The sequence below is a fragment of the Leptodactylus fuscus genome, chromosome 1 (genome assembly GCF_031893055.1).
Source record: "Leptodactylus fuscus isolate aLepFus1 chromosome 1, aLepFus1.hap2, whole genome shotgun sequence".
Taxonomy (NCBI): domain Eukaryota; kingdom Metazoa; phylum Chordata; class Amphibia; order Anura; family Leptodactylidae; genus Leptodactylus; species Leptodactylus fuscus.
Window position 1 is genome coordinate 304,894,892 of NC_134265.1, and position 15,212 is coordinate 304,910,103.

A 15,212-nucleotide genomic window follows, 5' to 3' on the forward strand; every position below is an offset into this window, starting at 1 on the left:
ATTATTTAACATCTGCCTAAAATATATGCACAGTAAACTGGAGAAACTGGAATGGTCTCCACCTATATTCAAATAAGAAATATTTAAAGGCTTGCAATATATTAGAATGATAAAATCTAACTTCCAAAAATGTTCTTATTCTTTCACTTGTTACTACAGTGCATACAGTAAAGTGTAGTAAAGGCAACCTTCCTACTAGTGACTGTACAAATGACTTATCCACTCCATTCTGGTCTTCATGTGTGCCATACAACTAGCAGTTTGGCTCTCTATCTAACACATCTTATATGTGGACACAAAATAAATTTCTTTTTGTTGGAGTGCTTCTTTAATCATGGACAAGATTTAGTGATACTAGAATAGTGAAAGGCTTTAGAATAGCAAAGAATCAGAATTTGCTTTTTTAAGCATCATTAGATGAGAATACATGTCTAGATCTGTGTTGTGGCAGCATGGTAGCACAATAGTTTGGTGTCATTTGAATCACTGGGATTCTTGGTTTGAACCCAAGCAATATAGCATATAGTCTGTAGATTTTTCTTGAATATGTTTTTCTTCTTGGATTCTAAAAACATGCTTATAGTTTAATTGGCTTCCTTTGAAGTTGGTCCTAGGGTCTGTCTGTGATACAGATATTAGGTTGTCGGTAATTTGGCCTGTCAAGTATAGGAACTGGTGTGAAAGGAGGCAATCTCTGTACAACATGTTGGCGGTATATAAACAACAAGAAATAACATCTTTTATATCAAGCACTGATCATCTCATCAGAAATATGCCATGAATGTACAGTGTACTGTATATTAGCACGTTTGATATATGAAAAAATAACACATAAAATACATAACACAGTGGGAGAAATTGTCTTTATAACAGATTACAATTCTGGAAAACAAATACAAAGAAAAAGTTTTTGGTTTTACCATTATAGCACTTTAAAGTATCACATATACCAAAAACCATCATAACCAATCTGTACATCTTTCTTGCTTTGTGAATATAAGCTCTGTTCAGAAATAGAAGAGCGAGCATCAAAACTGAGATTAAAGCGATTCATTTCCAGGATGTTGTGCTATTACTACCACATGCCAGAAGATTTTTAGAAAAAAAAATCAATTTCCAGATAGAATCAGTAATAATCAATACAACTTGATAATTCGGACACTCCAGAGACATCGTAGGACTATGGTCAGGCATGCTGTACTGTATGAGTGCTGGAATTCCCTCAAGATAAAGTATCAACCTGAAAAGAGCTACATGCTTTAGACTGGTGAATTCTGCTTCGGCTGACAATAAACATTCATCTGGAACTGCAAGTTCACTCAACCAGCACCATCATTTAAAAGATGAGACTGCCAGAGTCAGGGACATATATATCACCAATGTTTAAAGAAAATCAAGTGGAGGATTTACTTTTTTCTTGAGTTCTTTAATTTTCTTTCTTTCTGCTCTTCTATGTCTCTGCTTATCCCTTTCTTTTCCTCACTTACTGGTTATGTGAAACATTTTTGGTTTATAGTTTGCATCATTATTTGTAAGTCAAACTAAAAGTGCAACCTACAAAGATAAAGTATAATGAAAGATGTACAATATTCTCCTTGATTTGCTAGATTAAAAACATGCCATTCTACCCTTTGAAGATGCTTGCCTCAAATGTGCTTTATTTTCTTACAGGCTCCTAGTTATGGGACCCAGACTTTATTGGATATTTGGACTAACACTTCGGTCTCTTGCTTTAATATGTCTCTTCAAAAAAAAAAGATCCAACCTTAGTTCTACATGTTGTCTTATTAGACCCACTGGCTCAAGAGGAAGTACTAGAAAGTAGCTATTAGGATATGCCAAAGGACACATATTATTCCCTATAGTTAATCTAGGATGTCGCTCAGTTCCTCCTATTCATATGTTAAATATAATCTTCTTAACACAGATATGTCCGATAATATTTGGAATTGCCTTAAATAAAAGGATTTAAAGGGGAAGATAGAAGTATCATTCCGCACTACTTGTAACAGATAAATTTCTCTTGTTGCAACAGGGTTTCTGTTTATTGTGTGGCCATCTTCAGTTAATCTAGAAGACAAGCAAGTCAGGCTGTTTGGGTCACTGCACAAAAAAGAACAAAAAAAACATACTGCAGCAATACAGCCTTTAAACCTTCAAGGGATTATAAATATATATTAGCATAGCCTTTAGAAAGGCTATTACAAACATACTTTTTGTATGTTAATCGCCTCATTAGTTTTTGAATGAGCCCGTTTTTATGTTTATTAAAAAATGACTTTTCCCAATGATAGAGCCCCTTTAAGATGAGCAAAGGTAACATTTCTATTCAAAATGGAGCAACACTTTAACTAAACCTGGTCTGTGGTTATTAATGATTTCTATTAATGAAACAAACTGATATCTTATGGAAGCTTTTCAGAGGAATAACTCTATCTCTAGTTAGGAATAAATTGAATGTTATTTTCGCTTTACTTTTCCTATATGTTTGCCCTTCATGTATACGGGATGGGGTATGGGTGGAGGGGTTGTTGTTAACACTGCTAAATTCTTGTAATACTTTACCTTGATAGGTCTTTGAATATAAAGGGAATGGGGCACTTTCATCTTTATCTGTATAATTACGTAATGTAACCTACATTGGGCATATGTTCTTTTTTGTCCTGTGAAAAACTTAATAAAAAAGCTATATAGGAGAAAGCGACAGAATGGTAGCTTAATGGTTGGCACTTTTGCCTTGCTGGAATAGAGTCCTGGGTTAAAATGCAGCCAAGCACAACATCTGCATGGAGTTTGCATGTTCTTCCTGTGTTTCATGGGTTATCTCCCACACCACAAAGCATACAGATAGGGAATTTAGCATGGGATCCCTACTGGGAACAGTGAGTGAAAATAAGTATTCACAATATTGCAAACACGTTTTGAGGTTGTTGTTTTTTAAATACGAAGAGTATCCTGTTACAATAACTGTGTTTGACGTGCTTGTGAAATGTGAAATTATATATATTTATTCATATTTATAAAATATTAATAATCATCATTGACAAACAACCAGAGGATTCTCATAGAGGATAAACTCAGCTGAACTCTTCTTTAGTGCAGAAGTTAATCCAACTTTTCAAAGTCATCAACTGGATTTTAAATGGAATTTGTTAAGTTGAGTTCAATTTTTAAATAGATATGACTGGGAACTGCAAACGGCTTTGCCTTCACTTGGCTTTCTACAAAATCAAAAGCATTTCTTAGTACTGCAAACACATACAGTATATTCCAAATGTTATTAATTTACTTAGAAATTTTCTAATCAAATAACTTAGAAAATAATTTAACAGTTATTAAACATTATTAAATATTCTCTATATAAGGTGGGTATCCAAGATTCAGATTTTGATGGCTTATCTTTAGGAAAAGGTTTTCAAAATCAGATCCGTAGCATAGCCAATACTTGCCACTTCCATCAATCAGCTTATATCTGTATACAGAGCCGAAAGCAGTCAGCTCCATAAGCTCAACTCCCATATACTCAATCTTTGCAATTGTTTGGCATAGTCGGAGCCAAGTGTGGAGAATTGGAGCTACAAGATTAAAAGATCTGGCCTTGGTCTCCAATGCAAAGCAGCAAGTTAATGCCAGCCAGATCCAGTACAAGTAACGGCAGTACACAGAAGCTATAAATAGTGGGCAATACAGTGGCTCAGTGGTTAGCACTGCAGCCTTCCAGCACTGGAGTCTTGGGTTTGAATCCTGCCAGAAACAACATCTGCAAGGAGTTTGCATGTTCTCCCCATGTTTGTGTGGATTTCCTCTCATACTCCAAAGACATACTGATCATACAGAAACATCTTAAGTAAAGAAAGTTTCTTGAACAAATCGTTTAAACCCTTTTTGTCACCCACATTCCTGTACCTCAAACACTCAGCTCTGATTTATGCCTCATTCCCATCTGCATTTGGTAATCCATTCAGGGAGTCTGCATGGGGACCACTGCGAACGGAATACCAAATGCATTTGCAAGCATTGTGCAGTGAAAGAACACAAACTCCATAGACTATAATGGGGTCTGTATGCACTCCACGCGGTGTCCACATGCAACATGCAGACAGAAAAGTATTTCATGATCTACTTTCATGTCCACATGATTCGTGCTAAGCAGCACGCAAAGAGCATACGGACCCCATTACAGTCTTTGGGGTCCATGTGCTTTCACTGCACACCACTTGCCAGTGCATTTAGTAGTCCATTCAAGGGACCCCATGCGAACTCCTTGAATGCATTATCAAACGCAGATGTGAACGAGGCATCACTCTGTTGGTATTCCTTGGAGAATTTAGCAAGTGTACATACTTTCTATGAGTCTCTCAGCTGAGCAGATTTTACCTTTTAATCTACTAATCATTGGGGAGTCTAAGCACGCAGACCCCAACCAACCAAAATGACTGACAAGGTACTATGACACGTGAAACATAGTATGAAATGACAGATACATTTTACACTTGGGATACTGCAACCTGCTTGACATCAAAGAGGTTAACCCATGAGTAAGATAACACATGACTGATATTTGGAGTGTGTGAGTGGAGTGTGGCCCCCTGGATTATCACAGTATAGTGTAGTATGGCAATGCCAGAGCCTTTAAGGTCCCAGATCGAGTACATTATTTGGCTATTCAGCTGGAATGAACAAATTGGAAGCAGAGAATATTTATTCCCAGAGCAGCTGCACTTTTGCTGAACATGTATTTTTAGGTTTAAAAATATACCACATGTTGTTTTATATAATCTAAAAATGTGCGAAGAGAAATGACAAAATATGTCTAAGTCGCCCACAAAGTTTTTCAGGGAATTGAAATCCAAGCTTCATATTAGACTCTTCGTAGTGAGGTATTACAATGAAGACAGTCCCAAGTACACAGCAGGTATCTCACACCTGCAACATTTCTAAACCACAGACAGCACAAAAGGTGTTAAAGAAACTAGCCGGTGTTCTGCATAGAGAAAAGGAACAAAACAGAATCGTTTACAAAAGTGACATCACTGAATTCTCCAGTGATAATGACAATAGTTTATTCTACCGCAGTCATGCAGCCTGCACGGTCAAAAAGTACAAGGTGTACTTCTCTGTAGGAATCAGTAACATAAAGTATAAAACAGAAAGGTAAAAGTGTTTGTGTAGGAATATATAGCTAAATGGGTCAGAGTCACAGTTACCACTCTGTATAGATGTATATTATATTTGTTCACTCATACTTATACACACAAATGTATGCTTCCTACTTTGGGGGTCCAGTTTGAGAAGACCCTTTTCAGCTCCACCATAGTGTACAAAAAAAAAATGTCCATCACGATCAGACCTTCTCACAGAAACTCTTCCAAGTCCAGTAAAAAGGCTTCCCAGAAGAGTGGAAACTTTTTTAGCTGCAAAATTGCTATGGATGTAGAATGTGATGTCATAAAAGCTGTAATGTGCAGAGGCGCCAATACTTTTGTCCATGTATGTGGAGAAACAAACTGTAGTGTTCATCCATGATATTACTTATGGGAAGTGAAATATCTTCACCCTATGCATTACTCACCCCTTCAAGGTCAAATGACAATGGCTCAAGTTAATGGCACTATCTGGTTCCGAGACAATGGATGTCATCACCTTTAGTCATTTGTGGACCTGGCCATAGCTTTCCTCCTCATCACAGTCAATGGTGGCCTAGTTAAAGGAGGATCAGCCAGGATTTCATTCTCATTCTATGTACTTATTGTTTATTGATTGACTTTAATGCTACTTGGGCATTGTTTCTGAATACCACATTGCTTTACGTTTGGGATTGCTCACTTGATATCGGTTGTTCTACCTCTGTCTTTCACCCTTGCACCATTCCTGACCATGTTTTGCCATCACATCCTGACTACTCTCTTGGTGATGTTCCTTGACTCCATATCCCCACTCCATGGCTATGCAATGCTTCAGATCTTACAGCAAGCTTTTTTTTTTATCTTTTAATACATCGAGTGACATCAGAAGTAAATTTTACCTTATAGATAAACATTTTATTATATCTATGCCATTTAAAAAAAATAAAAAATAAAATACATACCACCATCAATGTATAGTTTCATCCCCAGGATCACCAGTCCAATGGTTTGGAGTCACTGAGTCCCTGCATTCATGGTAACAGTCTGTAACAATAAACATAGAGATATATTGTTTTTTCTGTAAATAAAATATAATATATAATGTAATTGTAATGTGAATATTTGACACAGTTAGATGGTGTTACTGCATCATATGCAACAAAATGGTTGTCTGGTCTGCATAAACCATAAAAATGTAAATCTCTTACTAGAAACTAATAATGGGAAGACTACTTGGAGTGGTCGAGTGTTCGTTTGGGTAGACCGATAGGGTAACAGTAATACAGTTTGTAAAGCACATATGTCCATTCAGTTTAACCTAATCTAATGTTGATCTAAGAAAAGGAAAAAAAACATTCCTTCAGGTAGAAGCCACTTTTTATCTAATTTTAGTGTATTGCTGACTCCAATCTGGAAATCAGAATAAATCCCTGGATCAACATCACAAGACCAAAAATCTAGTAACTATTGGCAGTCTCAAGAAAGGCATTCAGGCAATAGTTAACTGTCTGAAACACCTTCCTCTGACAAAGTGTCCCTTCACCTTACTACTCTTATAGTAAAGAATAGTTTTTGCCTCAAACCTTGGTTCCCTGTAAATGTAAAGGATACCCCATTGTTACAGGTACAGCCCTGGGCAAGAAGAGATCCTGGGTGAAAGTTTCTGCTTGCTACACTTCCTTAAGACACTGTGATTGCAAGGAGGGCAGTCTTTACCAGAGAAACGCAAGTTGGACACCAATGCTGTTCACTATTTCAAGGAAACCTCACAAAAGCATTGCAAATATATTTTATATGAATATAATAAATAAATTCCACACAAATATGAATAAGCAATCGTCATGCTATGCTATTAAAGCCTCATTCTACTCTATTATTGAAGTCCTCATACTATGTATATGAAATTAGTTGTAAATGCTAATGTGTCTCAGCTGTTTATTTGCTGTTTTCTATATATGTATATTGATACAAAATAGTATAAGGCAATGATAAACACCTGGTGAGCATTTATATAGTAATAAAAGCAAAATCCCCAGTGCTCAATGGTACTCTAACTCCATATGTGCCATTAACCCGATCCAGTGCGGTCCCACAGTATCCTCATACAACTCCGGATCGTCCCTGTATATAAATATCTCTCTCCTGGTTCTCCTCTTATCTCTCAGACCGCACTTTCAGCGTATCATTTGCAGGCTCTGTTTCCTCCCCTCTTTCCCTTGCTGTTGGGGTTCCTCAGGGCTAGGTCCTAGGCCCCCTGCTCTTTTCTCTCTACACAGCCCCCATTGGACAAACCATCGCCAGATTTGGCTTCAGGTACCATCTTTATGCTGACGACACCCAATTATACACATCTTCCCGTGACATCACCCTGTACTCATACAGAACACCAGTGACTGTCTTTCTGCTGTCTCTAATATCATGTCCTCGCTCTACCTGAAACTAAATCTCTCTAAGACTGAACTACTACTGTTTCCACCATCTAATAGATCTGTCCCTGATATATCCATTGCAGTCTCAGGCCTTACTATAACTCCTAGGCAGCAGGCCCGCTGCCTCGGGGTCATGTTTGACGCAGACCTTTCCTTCACCCCTCATATTGAATCACTCGCACGTTCATGTCACCTCCACCTCAAAAATATCTCCAGAATACGTCCTTTCCTTACCAGAGATACACTAAAGACACTTATTGTCTCTCTGATTCATTCTCGCCTTGACTACTGTAACTCCTTACTAATCGGTCTTCCCCTCACTAAACTCTCCCCTCTACAATCTATTCTGAATGCAGTGGCCAGGCTCATCTACCAGGCTAGACGCTACAGCGATGCCTCTGGTCTGTGCCAGTCGCTACATTGGCTGCCTATTCAATATAGAATAAAATATAAAGTTATTACTCTCATCCACAAGGCTCTCCATAATGCCGCACCTCCCTACATTTCCTCCCTCATCTCTGTCTACCGCCCAACCCGTGTTCTCCGCTCACTCAATGACCTAACACTTACATCCTCTATTATCAGAACCTCCCTCGCTCGTATACAAGACTTCTCCTGAGTTGCACCACTTCTCTGGAATGCTCTACCCCGGACAATCAGATTAACTCCCAATTTCTACAGTTTCAAACGCAAACTAAAGACGCATTTTTTCAGACAGGCCTATCACAATTCCTAATGCAAACCCTTCTTGATGCCTTTTCAGCCTAACATATTTGTCCTTGCTCTATCCACATGTTAAAGGACACTACTAGTGACGGCCCATACAGCTTTGTTTGTGTAATGGCTGCAACCTCTATTACAAAATTGTCTGAACACTGTATAAGCAATGCTGCCCCTTCTACCTCTTGTGTCATCCTCTCTACCTCATAGATTGTAAGCTCTTGTGAGCAGGGCCCTCAGTCCCATTGTGTGAAATGACGTTCTTTGTTTTGTATCTGTCTGTATCTGAACCCTACAAATTGTACAGCGCTGCAGAATATGTTGGCGCTATATAAATAAAATTTATTTATTATTATTATTATTATTATTATTATTATTATTATTATTATTATTATTATTATTTATTATTATTATAAATATCCCATACCGAGTGAACGATACCCTGATTCTAGTACATATATTGGTTCCTCAATAGTATTTCAACTAATAATTAGGGTGAATTACATTTTCTTGCAATAAGATTGAGCCGTTGACTTCTTCAATTCCTTCATTGGCATAAACTGAAGACATAGTCCATGAGTATTTCATATAGCAAATTTTACAAATCCAAAAGCTCAACCATAAAGAACAGAAGAGTTACTTTTTTCTCATCAGTTGTGGATGTACTTTGTGTAAAGTTTTGAGATATATCTGTCTATGCCCTTCTAGTACTGTAAACAGCCAGCAATACAGGAGGGGGGAAAATACATTTTTGTGTATTCTTCACACTTGACTTGTTCATGTCTGAATGTGAGTGGACTTGCAGCCTTTAAAGGGGCTCTATCATTGGGAAAAGTCATTTGTAGCCAAGTGCATCCTCACATAGGCTTTAGAAAGGCTATTCCACACCTACCTTTTCTATGAAAATGGCTTCATTATTATTTGAATAAGTCAGTTTTTATTCACATGTTAATTAGTCTTCTCCATGCACTCCCGAAGTGTCTGTGTGCACCATTTGCTATTATCTATGTGTGTGAGAGCAGAGAGGTGACTCATCAGCAGCAGCAGTCTCTGCTATACATACACATAGAGAATAACAGAGAGAAGTGCACAGTGAGACTTCCGATGCACAGAGAAGGCTAATTAGCATATGAATAAATACAGACTTATTCAAAGACTACTGAGGCAGTTTGCATACAAAAGGTATCTGTGGAATAGCCTTTCAAAGGCTATGCAAGGATGTGATTAGCTAAAAATGCCTTTTCTCAATGACAGAGCCCCTTTAATGGAGTTAAGGACTATATTTAAGCCCTATCAATATATTGGGTTGACCAGAACTATTATATTCATAATATTATGTTCACACAGATAATAAAGCTTTTTCACCGAGTTGTCTTGGTACTGACACAGGTAGTAGATAGATAGATAGATAGATAGATAGATAGATAGATAGATAGATAGATAGATAGATAGATAGATTTCCAATATATATGATATTCCTTGGTTATGTACTGGACCATATATATGCATTATTTCAAAATGTTTATCATTTTAAAAAGCAAAAACTCCAGGGACTTGCAATCCTCACAAACAAATCTATTTCCAGAAACACTTTTCCATGTTATCTAGGCCATACCTCTACTGAATTTTCCCAGACATTAGTTATTGAAGTCACAAACATGAAATGTTCATGAATGTTCTATCGTATTGTACACATAATAAGATGTGCATTATTTTTTCTTAACCATCTGCAATTGTCTCATAGGATACTTAAGCACAATACACTTTATAGGATACATATGTACAGGGTGGCCATAATATAATCTCAGGTGTTTGGAGTCATGTGCAGGCTGACCCAATGGACGGAATTGCCTGAAAATTTGCATGTGTGCTAATCATGGCATGGGGAAACGGACGGCATGTAAAAAAAAAAAAAAAAAAATCTGTCACAGCAGCGAGGTACCGGACAATGCTGGAACAGTGGTCATTCCCCAACTCCAACAGCGGCAGTGTCTGCAGACGATCACCTTCATGCAGGATGGAGCCCCTCCTCACATCACAAATCCTGTGACGAACGCTCTTCATGCACATTTTCCTGATGACAGGATTTTGAGCCGCTCATTCCCTACAGCGTGGCCACCGCGCTCTCTGGATCTCACTACTTGTGATTTCTGGTTGTGGGGACAATTGAAGGAGCGTGTTTATCGGTGGAATGCCACACTGTAGGGAATGAGCGGCTCAAAATACTGTCATCGGGAAAATGTGCATGAAGAGCGTTCGTCACAGGATTTGCGATGTGAGGGACTCCATCCTGCATGAAGGTGATCGTCTGCAGACACTGTCGCTGTTGGAGTTGGGGAACGACCACTGTTTCCAGCACTGTCCGGTACCTCACTGTCCGGTACCTCACTGCACTGACGGATTTTTATTTTTTTTTCATGCCGTCCTTGATTAGCACACATACAAATTTTCAGGCAATTCCATCCATTGGGTCAGCCTGCACATGACTCCAAACACCTGAGGTTATATTATGGCCACCCTGTATATAATAAGCTCAGTCGCTTCCTGCAAGTAAAAGTTACAGCTGTAACGTAAAATTCTGCTACCAAAAGACAACATATCAATCCAGCCCTGCTGATAAATAGGTAAGGGTCACAACTAGAGATGAGCGAACACTGTTCGGATCAGCCGATCCGAACAGCACACTCCCTTAGAAATAAATGGAAGCACCTATGACGCCGGCCGGCCGCTGGCAAAGTCAGCATCACAGGTGCTTCCATTCATTTCTATGGGAGCGTGCTGTTCGGATCGGCTGATCCGAACAGTGTTCGCTCATCTCTAGTCACAACCAATTCAATACAATATCATGACATACTAGCAAAAACCTTGACAAGCTGCAATTCACAATACAGCCACTAGGTGACAACCTATATAGTTTAGGTATCTCATGACAGGATATTACACAACCATTTTGTTTTGAAAAGCTAATCATCTAGTTACACATATCTGGACATGTCAAATCAAAAGGAAGGATACAGAAGTAAAGATCTGTAGAGAGAATCACAAGTGCAAATAGCCAAACCTTAATAAATAAGTAAATGCCTGACCATAAATATGGTATAAAATATGAAACATCCTCTTTTGAAACTTTTCTGAGATTCATTTTATCTCATTTGAAATGCAGATGCCAAGTTCCATAATCAGATTTTGCATAAGTCTGTGTGTTATTGTGTGGAGTTATAATAATTATGAACAGTAGAATGATATTGTGTAAAGAAAACGGAGCGAAACACCTGTGGATGGGAAATGAGAATTCTGGCAAAATCCCAAGCATGGATGGAGGCAATTTGTTCATTTTGCTGCATTTGTCTTTACAAACACTTTTGAGCTTTGTTATTCTATGTACAAACATACAATCCACCGATGCTTTCACTGCAGAACAGCTTTGTAGTCAATTATCAAGCTCAATTTTGCTAAGTGTTCAGCATAATGCAAGAACATAAAGCTATGCATATTGGATACCAATGAGGTTTATATAATGCAGAACATCTTCAGATGACAAGTTTATACATTACTAGCCTCTGCCCGCGACTTTGTCTGTGGGTTGTTGGTGTTGATGATTCGCCTATATTCAGCAAATTGCTGCCATCGATGGTTTGCCTGCTCTGGCATTTTGGCAGCTCTCAAGCTGTCCTGCTGCTGACCTTGTTCGTCACACCGTGCCTGTGATTGTTCCGGCATCTCAGCCGCTTGCTGGGACGCCATATAATGAGTGTGCTGTTGGTGTTGATGATGCACCTGCTCCGGCGTTTCGACAGCTGTCAAGCTGGTCTGCTGCTGAACTCGTTCCTTGCGCTGTGCCCGTCATTGTTGCGGTATCTCAGCAGCTCACTGGGACACCATACAATGAGCGTGTTGTTGGCATTGATGATCCGCATGCTTCGGAGTTTTGGCAGCTCTCAAGCTGGCTTGCTGCTGAACTTGTTTCTTGCACTGTGCCTGTGATTTTTCAGGCATCTCATCAGCTTTCTGGAACGTATATAATGAGCGTGTTGTTGGCTTTGATGACCCGCCTGCTCCGGCGTTTTGGGAGCTGTCAAGCTGGTCTGCTGCTGAACTCATTCCTCGAGCTGTGCCCATGATTGTTCCGGTATCTCAGCAGTTCGCTGGGACACCATATAATGAGCGTGTTGTTGGCGTTGATGATCCCCCTCAGCTCAGATTGAGAACTCTGTGACTTCTGTCTCCTTCATAACACTCATTATTTGCGACAAATTAGATTCTCTTTTTCCAGACATGTTGAAAATTGGCAAACTGCCAATTTGGATTAAAGGTGTTTGGCCATGTCAGTTTTTCAGCAGTGCCTGGACCAGATTAGATAATATGCAAATGCATGAACACAGAGGGCTAGTGTGTGTTTACACAGAGAGATAACAGCCATGGCTTTCTCAGAAGGTGTGATAAGAACAGTGTAATATAGTATGTGAATAAAAATTCATAACAGTCGTGTAGACATATCATTTACTAGGATAAAAAGTAGCCTATATTTTAATCGAGGTTACAATCCATCTCTGTGCTGAATTTCATCCAAATCCGTTCAGCCATTTTTGCGTGATTGAGGAACAAACACACAAACATACAAACTTTCACATTAATAATATTTATAGGATATGATAACCTTGGTGGTCTTAGCATAAATCATTAAAGGGAGAAATTTGACAAATTACATAAATATTCAATTTGGTGTTCTGTCTTTTTAAAAGCAGCAGACATGCTCCTTCCAGGATGATAATAAGATGTCCACTGATGTGCAACATGCACATGGCACCTATAGCTGTATACCTCTTTGATTCATTGTGGTGTATATGGCTGCCTTCATACAGATATATCCAAGCTTAATTGATCTCCAGTTTGGTTAAGGATACCAATTTGTCTTAAAGGGGTTGGCCACTTTCAGACGAATATTGACAAACAAATATACAATAAAAAGATATACAATTTTCCAATATACTTTCTGTATCAATTCCTCACAGATTTCTAGATTTCGGCTTGGTGACATTCATTCTGTTACTTCTAGAGGATAAAACTCTGACCATGGTCATGTGATGGACACACAGGTACACAGCTGATTACTGTGCTGTGACTGAAATGAGTGTACTCATCACATGACCATGGACCGTAAATTACATGACCGCGGTCAGGCTTTTATCCTCTAGAAGTAACAGAATGAATGACAGCAAGCCGAGATCTAGAGAACTGTGAGGAATTGATACAGAAAGTATATTGGAAACTTGTATATCTTTTTATTGTACATTTGTTTTTCAATATTGGTCTGATGGTGGTCAACCCCTTTAAAACCAATGCAATATAATATCAAACAAATGTCTAACAAAATCCTACAAATCTTTCTTTTGCTACTGGGTGGTCATATACAGACACTAAAAAGATAGTTATACCACTTGGCAATAACTTGTCATGAGATCATGTTGTGTTTAGAAAAGCAGCTTAACCGGTCATAGACCTATCTGAACATGTCTAGCCAAGAGGACAGATTAAGGAGGACACATCTGTATCTCGATTATATTTATACATACTATAATCATCACCTTTGCTTTCCCGTCATGTTCTGTAGTCCATCTTGGCAAGAGCAAAATCATCCTCATGAATATTCAATAAATCAAGATAGCCGTCCTGAATCAGCTTATCAAACCAACAAAAAATGAGGTTGCAGCTGCACAAATACATTTCTCTTGACAAATACTTGTTATTACAGAACTGGCCACACATATCTGCCATCACCAGTAAAATGGACAGGGTGCATTTAAGGCAACAATATTTCATGGAAAATACTAAATAAATTGAAGAGGAGAAGCTGTGGCTAATACAGCATATCTGAGGTGACAAAAACAAAGGTGATCTCTAATACTGAGAACAATGTAAATCTAGGCAAACACATTTTAGTATCAGAAATTAGGGCATGGATGTTTATAGTGCTTGAGTTATATCCACTTCATAAAACAAATGGTGTTCATTGCCATCAACAGTCACATACACATCTATGAATTATTTTATTTTTTTTCATTCTTAGCTGAAATGATGCCATTAATACTACAGTAGAATGAAATGGTCAGATCACAACTTTACAAATACGAGGCAGTGAACCAAAAATGTGTGCTATTATATCAACCTTCTATACCATTAAACTATGTAGAGGGATTGCTGCATTCCCCACGTTATGTCTATGTTAACGCTTCAGGAACTTTCAGGTCCCTTCATCAGGCATTGGTCCAGAGACAATAAATGTATTTTTGACAGAGTAAGGGTGAGTTCACACTGAGTATACGCCAGCTTATTCTGAACGTAAAACACGTTCAGAATCAGCGGCGTATAAAGCAGTTCCCATTCATTTCTATGAGAGCCGGCATACGAGCGGTCCCCATAGAAATGAATGGGCTGCTTTTTTCACTACGAGCAGTCCCATTGAAGTGAATGGGAAGTGCTCGCGTGTACGGCTAGGAATGAGCAGAGCTAGCCGTACACGCCGGCACTTTCCATTCACTTCAATGGGAGTGCTCATAGTGAAAAAAGCAGCCCATTCATTTCCATGGGGCGCGCTCGTATGCCGGCTCTCATAGAAATGAATGGAACTGCTTTATACGCCGCTGATTCTGAACGTGTTTTACGTTCAGAATACGTGTTTTACGTTCAGAATAAGCTGGCATATACTCAGTGTGAACTCACCCTAAGGGCTAGTTAACACGGGGTTCCGCGTGTACACATTCCATCATGGCTCCCTCAACGGGATGCCGGTGCAGTGTATTCTGCGGTGGATAAGGCTGGAGCTTCACACAGCAGACGCTGCGCCTGTTTCAGCTGCGGAATCCACGGCAAGATAGGGCAGCTAGCTTCTTTTTTCTGCTACTAGCTAGTCAAGTCAATGGGAGCAGCGGATTTTGAG

General features: G+C 38.9%; 1 protein-coding gene across 1 annotated transcript in view; it reads right to left on the reverse strand.

Annotated features, from left to right (window-relative positions):
• Positions 1 to 15,212, reverse strand: part of SGCZ (sarcoglycan zeta) — a 726,451-nt gene that overhangs the window by 520,486 nt on the left and 190,753 nt on the right. Inside the window, exon 2 of the mRNA XM_075258762.1 lies at positions 6,089 to 6,170. The gene's annotated coding sequence lies outside the window, so the exon portion shown is untranslated. The remainder of the gene's footprint in view (positions 1 to 6,088; positions 6,171 to 15,212) is intronic.